The sequence below is a fragment of the Oncorhynchus clarkii genome, chromosome 27 (assembly GCF_045791955.1).
Source record: "Oncorhynchus clarkii lewisi isolate Uvic-CL-2024 chromosome 27, UVic_Ocla_1.0, whole genome shotgun sequence".
NCBI classification, from domain to species: domain Eukaryota; kingdom Metazoa; phylum Chordata; class Actinopteri; order Salmoniformes; family Salmonidae; genus Oncorhynchus; species Oncorhynchus clarkii.
The window spans coordinates 22,666,813-22,679,030 of NC_092173.1; positions in this window are offsets into that span (position 1 = coordinate 22,666,813).

The window sequence follows — 12,218 nt, forward strand, 5'->3', positions numbered from 1 at the left end:
AACATTTGACTGGTACTGTATATGTTTTATGCAAATAAAATAGGAACTCAGTCGGGGTCTCAATTTACTGCTGAGAGTTGGAATAATAGAATACACAAGGTGCAATTTAGAAATTGGGTTGTACATCAGCAGTCACTCAATTAGCCCATGTCAGCAATTTTTTTGTAGATGGAAACGGAGTCCAGGTATGAATCATAATGATTCACAGGTGTGCGTAATGATGAATCCCAGGACCGGTGGTCAGTACTCTGACGTCGTACGCCAGAGGGGAGGAGCAGACGTGACAATGGGATTGTTCTTTAGTCAGTCTATTAACATCAGTTTATTTAGAGTCAGTGAAAAGGAATAAGGCATTTTTACTCTAATAGCCGCTGGCTTCTATTGCAGTCTTGGAGCTCCCCTCTGTACTCCTTTGCAACCAGAGGACTTCTCTGACACAGGCCGTAAATTATTTTCATGGACACCACCACTACACAAGTGATCCCTTCCATGAACAAAATATGGTTCTATGTGGAGCATCTGTCGGACATATTCCACACCAGATCAGAGCTACACAACATATGCCTACTCACTGTTGGCTAAACAATTTTGTAGTAAAGTCAAGTGCCATCTCTTTCCCATTGATCATAATCTCCTGTTGTACAAAAAAAAATGCATCAATTTTCCAGAGGCTCAGAGTTTGTCTTATATTTCCAGGTAGCTCCTTTCTTCTTATGTCCTTCACTTCTAAATGTTCCTGCCCCCTGTTTTCTTTTTATTCTGTTAGTAGATTTTGAAAAGCTGTGTAAATCATTCTCCAAATGAATCATACAAATTAGCATTTTATCATTAGACGTAGAAAGTATTTTTGAAATACTACTTGAATTATTACTGTAAAATATTATTGTAATATTACACATTCTTGACAGTTACATATCTAGCCCTCCTTATTAGTCTTCCTCACTGCTAATAGAATTAGTAGCATAGCATAGCTAACCAAATACCTAGCTGGACTAGCTGCATTGGTCGTTTTGCACTAACTGTTTTGACTCATCACATAAGCTGCTGCTATTGTTTATTATCTATCCTGTTGTCTAGTCACTTTACCCCTACATACAGTGCCTTCGGAAAGTATTCAGACCCATTGACTTTTTCCACATTTTGTTACGTAACAGCCTTGTTCTAAAATGGATTACATAAAACAAATCCTCAGCAATCTACACACAACAGATTGCTATAATTACTAAGCAAAAACTGGTTTTTAGACATTTTTACAAAATGTGTTAAAACTGAAATACCTTATTGACATAAGTATTCAGATCCTTTGCTATTAGACTCAAAATTGAGGTCAGATGCATCCTGTTTCCATTGATCATCCTTGAGATGTTTCTAAAACTTGATTGGAGTCTACCTGTGGTAAATGTAATTGATTGGACATGATTTGGAAAGGCACACACCTGTCAATATAAGGTGCCACAGTTAACAGTGCATGTCAGAGCAAAAAAACAAGCCATGAGGTTGATGGAATTGCCCTTAGAGCACCTTGACAGGATTGTGTCGAGGCACAGATCTGAGGAAGGGTACCGAAACATTTATGCAGCATTGAAGGTCCCCAAGAACACAGCCTCTATCATTCTTAAATGGAATAATTTTGGAACCACCAAGACTCTTCCTAGAGCTGGCCACCTGGCCAAACTGATCAGTCGGGGGAGATGGGCCTTGGTCAGGTAGGTGACAAAAAACTCAATGTTCACCCTTACAGAGCTCTACAGTTCCTCTGTGGAGATGGGAGAACCTTCCAGATGGACAACTATCTCTGCAGCACTCCACCAATCAGGTCTTTATGGTAGAGTGGCCAGATGGAAGCCACTCCTCAGTAAAAGGCACATGGCAGCTCGCTTGGAGTTTGCCAAAAAGCACCTAAAGACTCTCAGACCATGAGAAACAACATTCTCTGGTCTGATGAAACCAAGATTGAACTCTTTGGCCTGAATGCCAAGCGTTACGTATGGAGGAAACCTGCCACCATCCCTACAGTGACACATGGTGGTGGCAGCATCATGCTGTGGGGGATGTTTTTCAGCGGCAGGAACTGGGAGACTAGTCAGGATTGAGGCAAAGATTAACAGAGCAAAGTACAGAGAGATCCTTGATGAAAACATGCTCTAGAGCACTGAGAACATCAGACTCGGGCGACGGTTCACCTTCCAACAGGACAACGACCATATGCACACAGCTAAGACAATGCAGGAGTGACTTCGGGAAAAGTCTCAATGTCCTTGAGTGGCCCAGCCAGAGCCCGGACTTGAACCCAAATCAAACATCTCCGGAGAGACCTGAAAATAGCTGTGCAGCAATGCTCCCCATCCAACCTAACAGAGCTTGAGAGGATCTGCAGAGAAGAATGGGAGAAAATCCCCAAATACAGGTGTGCCGAGCTTGTAGAGTCATACCCAAGAAGACTCGATGCTGTAATCGCTGCCAAAGGTGCTTCAACAAAGTACTGAGTAAAGGGTCTGAATACTTATGTAAATCTAATATTTGCGGTTTATTTCAAATAAATTCACTAACATTTCTAAAAAAACAGTTTTTGCTTTGTCATTATGGGGTATTGTGTGTAGATTGATGAGGGGAAAAAACTGTTTAATACATATTAGAATAAGGCTACACACTTCAGCACTCAGCGGTCCCATTCTTTGACCTTGTGTGGCCTACCACTTCACAGATTATCCATTGTAGCTCCTAGTCATTTCCATTTCACAATATCAGCACTTACAGTTGACCGGGGCAGCTCTTGCAGGGCAGAAATTTGACAAATTAACTTGTTGGAAAGGTAGCATCCTATGACTGTGCCACGTTGCTAGTCACTGACTTCTTCAGTATGAGCCATTCTACTGCCAATCTTTGGAGATTGCATGGCTGTGTTCTTCGTTTTATACACCTGTCAGCAACGGGTGTGGCTGAACTAGCCAAATCCACAAAGTTGAAGGGGTGTCCACATACTTTTGGTGTAGTGTAACTGCCTCACTTACCTCGTACCCCTGCACATCAACTCGGTACTGGTAGCCTGTGTATATAGCCACAATATTGTATACACTCATTGTGTATTTATTCCTTGTTTTTTTTATTTGTTTTTTATTTTTCTCTCTGCATTGTTGGGAAGGGACCGTAAGTAAGTATTTCACTGTTAGTCTACACCTGTTTACAAAGCATGTGACAACATTTGATTTGATTAGATTTACTAACCCATGCAGCTGCTGCTTGCTTGCCTCCAAACTGACTCTCCAATGACCATAACACCCTAGCAGGATGAGTTAGTCTTTTTTTGGCTTCCTCAGCAATGATGGGTGCTGACGTTATCAAAGTTTGAGTGCTTCTTACAGTCCACCCTGTTTTCCTCTGATTGTGGCTGGCTGCTTTGGGGAACTTATACTTTATTTTTCTGTAATTCTCTTTTTATTAGAATGTTATTTTCTTTTAACAGGGGATTCATAGACAACCAAAGCGTACCAAAAGTACAATACAAGTACAAGTACAATAAAAGGAATAAGGATACAGCAAAACATTATACAATCAGGCAGTCATAAAATAGAGAGAAAAAATATATAAACATATTTATAACATGGGGCATTTATGGGAGGACTACATAGGACCACAATGGAGACCAAATTTTCCTAAATGTATCAGACTTCTGGTGTAAATCGAAGGTAAGTTTCTCTAGGGATAGAATAGCAGAAGCTTGAGAAAGCCACATTCTCGCAGATGGTACTTCAGGTGTGGACCAAATCAAATTTCATTGGTCACATACACATGGTTAGCAGATGTTATTGCGAGTGTAGCGAAATGCTTGTGCTTCTAGTCCCGACAGCGCAGCAATATCTAACATGTAATCTAACAATTCCACAACAACTACCTAATACACACAAATCTAAATAAAAGGAATGGAATAAGAATATATACATATAAATATATGGATGAGCAATGACTGAGAGGCATAGGCAAAATGCAATAGATGGTATAAAATACAGCATATGAGATGAGTAATGCAAGATATGTAAACATTATTAAAGTGCCATTATTAAAGTGACTCGTGATCCATTTATTAATGTGGCCAATGATTTCAAGTCTGTATGTAGGTAGCAGCTTCTCTGTGTTAGTGATGGCTGCTTAACAGTCTGATGGCCTTGAGATAGAAACTGTTTTTCAGTCTCTCGGTCCCAGATTTGATGCACCTGTACTGACTTTGCCTTCTGGATGGTAGCGGGGTGAACAGTCAGTGGCTCGGGTGGTTGTTGTCCTTGGTGATTTTTTTGACCTTCCCGTGACATCGGGTGTTCTGGAGGGCAGGTAGTTTTCCCCCGGTGATACGTTGTGCAGACCGCACCACCCTATGCCTAGCATAATAATAACAATATGCATTTTTTTGGCTAAGTTAACAAGGGTATTGAACAGACATTCAGAGTCAGGGTCAAACACAACGTTACAATAAAAGTAGAGCGAATATAAATTCTGAGCAGACCAGTAATATAGTTGCAGATTTGGCAGAGACCCCTCCTAAATCCTTAGGCTTAATTAGACTGGTAAATGTGGTTCTAGATTTCTTATTGTTCCAGATATATTTAGATATATTGGCATTCATTTTCTGGAAAAAAGGACTGAGATAGACGGCAGGGGATATATTGGAATAGATCATTTAGCCGAGGAAGGATATTCATCTTGACAACATTAATCCTGCCAAAAAGAGAGTTTGGTAGGTTAGAGCAGTTAATCAGGTCCTGTTTAATCTTTGTGAGCAAAGGTATATCATTTGAAGTGCTCAGGTCTTTAAGATTTGGAGTAACAAGTATTCCCAAGTATTTTAAGCTTGTTCCGGTCAATTGGAATGGAGATATCGTTTCTAAGTTGATTGTAGAGGGGACATTCAAAGATAAAGCCATGGATACAGCAACATTAATTTTGTACTCTGACAGGTTACCATATTCAGATATGATGTCCATTACTGCAGTGACAGAGGTCTCTGGTTTAGACATGTATAAAGCACATCATCAGCAAATAATGAAATTCTATGCTCTTCATCACCCATGGAGATGCCCCTGATATTATTACTAGACCTTATTGCCTCATCCAGTCGATGTATGACTAATGAGAACAGAGCAGGAGATAAAGGACAGCCTCGACGACATCCCCTACCGATAGGAAATCTTTCTGATGATTTACCATTTGTGTTAACTGCCGTTGATGGGTCAGAATTAAATCATTTTACTAAATTAATAAAACGGTCACCCAGATTCACTTTTTCTAATAGAGCAAAAAATAATTTCCACTCAACTCTATTGAAGGCCTTTTCGGCATCGAGAGAGACAATGAGTGCATGGACTTTAATTCTGCCAAGGTGGTTTATGATATTCAAAGCACGTCTCACATTGTCCTTTCCAAATCAATCTTGTACATTGTGAAGTATAAAGAGATTTATTTATTTATTTATAAGTCGCAAAACTTATTATTGATAAGCAATGGAAAAGAGGTAGAGATATCTGCCATCCTTATAGACTTAATCGATCTTTCATTCTGTTCTTTTAATAAGCCTAGGTGTAGCGCTAGCGGGACAACTTCCGGTGAAACTGGAGGGCGCGCAATTCAAATAAATTATCATAAAAATTATGAATATTAAACATTTAGGTACATACAAGTGTCTTATCGGGTGAAAGCTTACATTCTTGTTAATCTAACTGCACTGTCTGATTTACAGTAGCTATTACAGCGAAAGCATGCCATGCGATTGTTTGAGGACGACACCCCACATTTAAATATTTTTCCATCGGCACATATTTCATAAATTCACAAATAGCGATTAAATATTCACCTACTTTTTGAAAATCTTCCTCTGATTTGTCATCCAAAGGGTCCCAGCTATAACATATAGTGTCGTTTTGTGAGAATTCCCTAAAACCGGTCATTGGAAGAGCATGGTCTCTCTAAAAAGAATAATTCCGGGCTAGTTTTTCTTTGGATTTTCTGCTATCATATCTATTGTGTTATACTGTCCTACATTATTTATTATCATTAACAGTACATGTTGGCAATCATGGTTCCCTCAATGAACTGTAGCTCCCCAGTGCCGGGAGCACTCATGCAGCCCCAGACCATGACACTCCCACCACCATGCTTGACTGTAGGCAAGACACACTTGTCTTTGTACTCATCTCCTGGTTGCCGCCACATACGCTTGACACCATCTGAACCAAATAAGTTTTTCTTGGTCTCATCAGACCACAGGACTTGGTTCCAGTAATCCATGTCCTTAGTCTGCTTGTCTTCATCAAACTGTTTGCAGGCTTTCTTGTGCATCATCTTTAGAAGAGGCTTCCTTCTGGGACGACAGCCATGCAGACAAAATATTATGCAGTGTACGCCGTATGGTCTGAGCACTGACAGGCTGACCCCCCACCCCTTCAACCTCTGCAGCAATGCTGGCAGCACTCATACATCTATTTCCCAAAGACAACCTCTGGATATGACGCTGAGCACGTGCACTCAACTTCTTTGGTCAACCATGGCGAGGCTGTTCTGAGTGGAACCTGTCCAGTTAAACCGCTGCATGGTCTTGGCCACCCTGCTGCAGCTCAGTTTCAGGGTCTTGGCAATCTTCTTATAGCCCAGGCCATCTTTATGTAGAGCAACAATTCTTTTTTTCAGATCCTCAGAGAGTTCTTTGCCATGAGGTGCCATGTTGAACTTCCAGTGACCAGTCAGTATGAGGGAGTGTGAGAGCGATGACACCAAATTTAACACACCTGCTCCCCATTCACACCTGAGACCTTGTAACACGAACGAGTTACATGACACCGGGGAGGGGAAATGGCTAATTGGGCCCAATTTGGACATTTTCACTTAGGGGTGTACTCACTTTTGTTGCCAGCGGTTTAGACATTAATGGCTGTGTGTTGAGTTATTTTGAGGGGACAGCAAATTTACACTGTTATACAAGCTGTACATTCACTACTTTACATTGTAGCAAAGTGTCATTTCTTCAGTGTTGTCACATGAAAAGATATACTCAAATATTTACGAAAATGTGATATACTGTATATGCATTTTCTGGCTTCAGGGCCTGAGTAACAGGCAGTTTACTTTGGGCACGTCATTCAGTCAGGAAGTGGAGAAAAAGGGACCTAGCCTGATGAAGTTGGTGTGCAGTAGATGGCTCGGACAGTTACCGAACTCATAATATTTTAGCTTGGTAAAAATTATTGTTTTTTGACATGCTTTGTATGCTCTAATATTGAGTTTGCTCAAGCTAGTGAATTCCAGTTCACCTGGGTTGGCTGTTGTCTATGAAAACGGACTAGATGCTTTACTTCCGCCTCCAATTTTTCCCTATTTTCCATTCTAAGCTTCTTGATCAGAGAGGCTTGGAAAATGATATAACCATTTATGGTTGCTTTTATCAGCATCCCAGATAGTTGCAGCTCAGACAGGATTGTTGAGCCAGTAATGTGATCATTTATATTTTATCACAGAGCAGAATCCTTCATTGTTAAGCAGAGAATATATCTCATTTGGGGGATTGTTTTGCCAATTTCAATATCTATATACACTGGGGCATGGTCAGAAATTACTATAGAACCAATAGCACATGACTGGACAACATGCATGTAAGTGGGCATAAAAAAATTGTCCAATCTAAAATAGAGTAGAAGGTATAGTCTCTGACATTAGGATTTAGCTCTCTCCATATATCTACTAAACCAGATTAATCACAAACGCTTCTGAGAGCTTTTGAGGCTCTACGATTCGAGACTGGAGCAGTTAATGATTTATTCAATTTATCCAATGTCAATAGTGTGCAAAGCTGTCATCGAGGCAAAGAGTGGCTACTTTGAAGAATCTCAAAAATAAAATATATTTTGATTTATTTAACACCTTTTTGGTTTTACTATATGATTCCATAGGTGTTATTTCATAGTTTTGATGTCTTCACTATTATTCTACAATGTAGAAAATAGTACAAATTAAGAAAAACCCTGGAATGAGTAGGTGTGCCCAAACCTTTGACTGGTACTCTTATTGCGGTGCATGGACTGCTCAAATAAAAGTTACTCACGTTCCCGTCCATCAACTGGCCATGTGTGCACCCTAATAACATAACTAGCAGCCTTCACGAATCTGGATTCTGTGCGCTGTTGAGTGGATACTGTCCCGGTAGAAGGTGAGCGGACTAGGTATGGTAAAATGTGTGGCTAGCCCCCTGGGAAGTAATGTAATCCTGAATTTAGCCAGGTGTATCAGGCCAAATCTGACTCCTGCCTTGTGAAGGTGGGCTTTTACATCTTTATATGCAGCTCTGGGAAGTCTGGGAAGATTTGGATCCGCTTGTCATTGTAGTTCAACTGTCCTCTTTCGTGGGAGGTCCAAATAATTTTCTCTTTGGTCTGGAAGTAATGTAAGTGGAGCAGAATTACTCTGGAAGGGCGACCGGGCTGTGGTTTTGCCGCTAGAGTGCGATGAGCCTTGTTGATGACAGGGCCTGTCAAACGTTTCTCTGCCGATGACGTCTTGCAGGAAAGAGGCCATGAACTCGGTAGGATTGTGCCCTTCAGTCCCTTCTGGGATTCTGACCACACATATGTTCTGTCTCCGGGAACGGTTTTACTGTTAATCTAGACTACTGTTAACCATTAGCTTCACATTCTCAGAGGTAAAATGGTTGTTTTTGGCCTCGTTTTTGGCCTCCAATTTGGTAAGCCGCTTATCGATGTTGATCAATGATGTTTCCAAATGTATTTTTTTGGCTTGTGTCGTGATAGTTTTTTGTAGTGTTGCCATAGTTGACTGGACTTCTGTCATTATTTCAGGTCGTAGACTTGACACAGAGGAACAAAGTTCGTTCATGAAATCAGAGCGTAGTGTAGCCATTTCTGCGTGGATGGTGACTAGCATCTCCATAACGTTAGCATCCACCATCTTGTTGCTACTCTTCTTGTTTATCGTTTCGTCTTGTTTTCCAGGTTCCAGACATATCCAACAATGCCACCCAAATGTTGCTAGAGCCAGTAGGTGTGCAGAGGGTGTTCAACTACACAAACTTGGATGCAGCGCATCAGTAATATTAACAAGAATGAAGCAAAGCACTGGCCTTTTATAGATCAACAAACACAATTTCCATACAGCTTTGGTATTGTTTTATGTATTGTTGAGCTGCCTTATTTAATCTGCTTTATGTGTTTATGTGTTATGTGTATTTCATAACAATGTTTGTCTGTCACCAGCTGGCTGGTAATGGGTGGATTAGGTGGTTTATTATCGCTAAGCGCAAGACACAACTGAGTGAACCAACCAGTGACATGCTTACCAGGGTGTTGGACAGTGTCTGATTTGGTCCACCATAAGCATTTTTAGTTAAGGTTAGGGTTTGGGTTGTGCCATAACCCTTTCCCTAATTCTAGCTTCATGCCCACATCCCGGTTCAACCCTAACCTTAGCTTCAACCACAACTCTAACCCTAGCTTTATGTATGTATGTACAGTATGTATGTGTTTAATAAGGATGATGTCAACTGCTGTCTTCTGTGTGGTAGTGGTATACTGAGACAACTTGCTAGAACATGTTCTAGAAAGTTGCAAAGAGGTGCGGATCAGGCAGGCGAATTGGCTTTTGCTTTTCAACCTTTTCATCCAAAACCAACCAACACAGACACGTGGGCATGCGCACGCACACACACACACTAAGATCTGCAATGCCAGCTGATGTAATCACCTTCAGGCCCTTGTTGATTGCTGGCCAACTTTCTACTCTATGACCATTGATCTGCATGGTGCCAGTCAGCCATAGGTGAGGTTGATATTCCATTTGAAGTTCAGTTGTATGTTTCCCGCTTCCTGAAGTTTCTGGTATGCTCTCCACTCGCTCTTCTCAGTGTTAGTTTTTTTTTCAATCACTCTGGCTCATTTTTCAGATGTAAGTAATATATTTCCAAAATTAAGTACAAAACTTTAAACTGATAACACTTGTAATGGCCCCTATCTTATGTTCATAACCTTTGATTATGTTCAGAACCTTTGATTGTGCATTCATTGGAGTTTCACACATATTCCACCCCGGACTCATTCATCCAAAATCCAAGTGTTCTGTTAAATACCATTAACAATTTTTGTTTATTCACGAATACATAGGATAATGAAAGGCTCACCATTTAGTCATTTGAACCACATAGTTTTTTTTCAATTGCTAACAAGCATCAGTCAAGACTGAAGTCACTTTTTCAAAACTCTTCAGTCTGCATTACCAACATGCATCTTGGCCCAACAGTTAATCTCACCTCAAACCACTTCATACATGTCTCAAAATAAACTTGTTCGACCATAACACTGGCAACAACTCCCAATCAGAAAGCATACATTGTCACTCATAACACACTGAACTAAAAATCCCAAACAGGGAGCCTTACATAAATTATGAACTTCTCTTTGAAGTTTGAATGATTTTTCACATAAATAATTATAGAATAAGAACACCTTCTCACTTCATTGACTGTACTAAAGTATATGTAACAAGAATTCATCAGAAATGCAGCAATTTGCTTCAATAGCCTTTCTATATATTTTGTGGTCAACCACGGGGTATTGGGTTGAGTATGCAGAGATTAACACAGAGACAGGGAGGTTTTAGTCCGTAAACAACTTTACTAGGACATAAAATAAACATGACAAAGAAAATCACGTAGGTTTGGCTCAGTCCTTCTTCTCAGCTTTTGCTCTGTGTCGGTCTCTCCCTGTCCTACTCCGCGGTGTGCCACAGTGGTCCTTTTATTTGGTGTCCACGGCTGGTTGGCACTTTCCCCTAATTACCTCCACTTGGCGCTATCCGTGTTGGGATGCCCAGCTCATGTACTCCCAGCAGAGGGAGCCAACGTCGCATCACATACCTCCCATCTATTACCATCCCCCGGAGTAGACCTCCTGGGATACCACACTTTGCATATAGTAATGTACTTGTGAAAAATACAATTTTGAAACAAAAAACGAATTCCTGAAATTCCAGGGCTGCAATAATAATTACAACAACAACAAAAAACAACTACATGTATAGTATAATCACTCAAAATGTACAGTAATGTGAGGGTTCTAGTTCTCCCTCTCTCCTGCATTTGACCACAAGTTCTCATCAACATCACATCTTATGTCTTCTCTGGCGATGCATCTTGGAAAGTATCTTCTGGAATGTCTAATCCAACCCTGGCAGTCTTCAGGAGAAGTGTCTCCACACCCCGTGTTCATGGCATCCAGTAAGGACATCTGGTCATGTGGATGGTGGTCATAAACCTTCCACCTCCATGCAGAGAAAAAATCCTCTATGGGGTTTAGGAAGGGGGAGGTATGAAGGCAGGAATAGTACTGACATCCTGGGATGTGCAGCAAACCAGTCTGTGACTGCAGCAGAGTGGTGGAATGCCACATTATCGCATACAACAACGAAGGTAGGGGAGTTTCTGGCCCCTCTTTCCTCCGCTGGCACAAGTTGATTATGCAGGTCATCCAGAAAATAAATTTGCCTCTGTATTGTAGGGGGAAATGAGTGGTTTGTGTAACAGCAAACCATCATTGAACAGTACTGCACACATTGTGATGTTAGCTCCTCTCTGGCCTGGGACATCCACGGTTGCTCTCTGTCCAATCACATTTCTTCCCGTGTGGTGTGTTTTTGCCAGGTTGAATCCACCATCATCCACAAAGATGAATGTATGTGCAGTTTGCCTGCCTTCCATCTCCATTACTCTATAAAATACAGTAAATCCACAGTTTTACAGTACTTTACATTATGCATAGCTGTGTATGTACCCTGTTTGGTTATTGAACAGACATCTTACCTGGACATATTGATACTGGAGTTCTTTCACACGTACACCGTTTCTCTCAAAGGGTACAACTGCTTCCTCCTTATTTTATGTTTCTCTGGGACTCTGGCCATTGTCATTGTGCTGACTGTATTCACATTCCCAAAAGTGATATTGTCTGCCAGCACTCTGTTTCGAATTTCCCACAGTTGTATTGCATTGTTGACAATTACCATGTCAAAACTGCCAATTTCCTCTGCATCTTATAATATTCTGCCTCTCCCTCCTGTGGGAGGCAACCTTTGGCAACCTACTGAAAAACGCAAGACAAGACAATCCATATATTTCAAAATGTCAGTACATACTGTATTGTACTCTAATATGTAGTTAAATTATCATTGAAGGA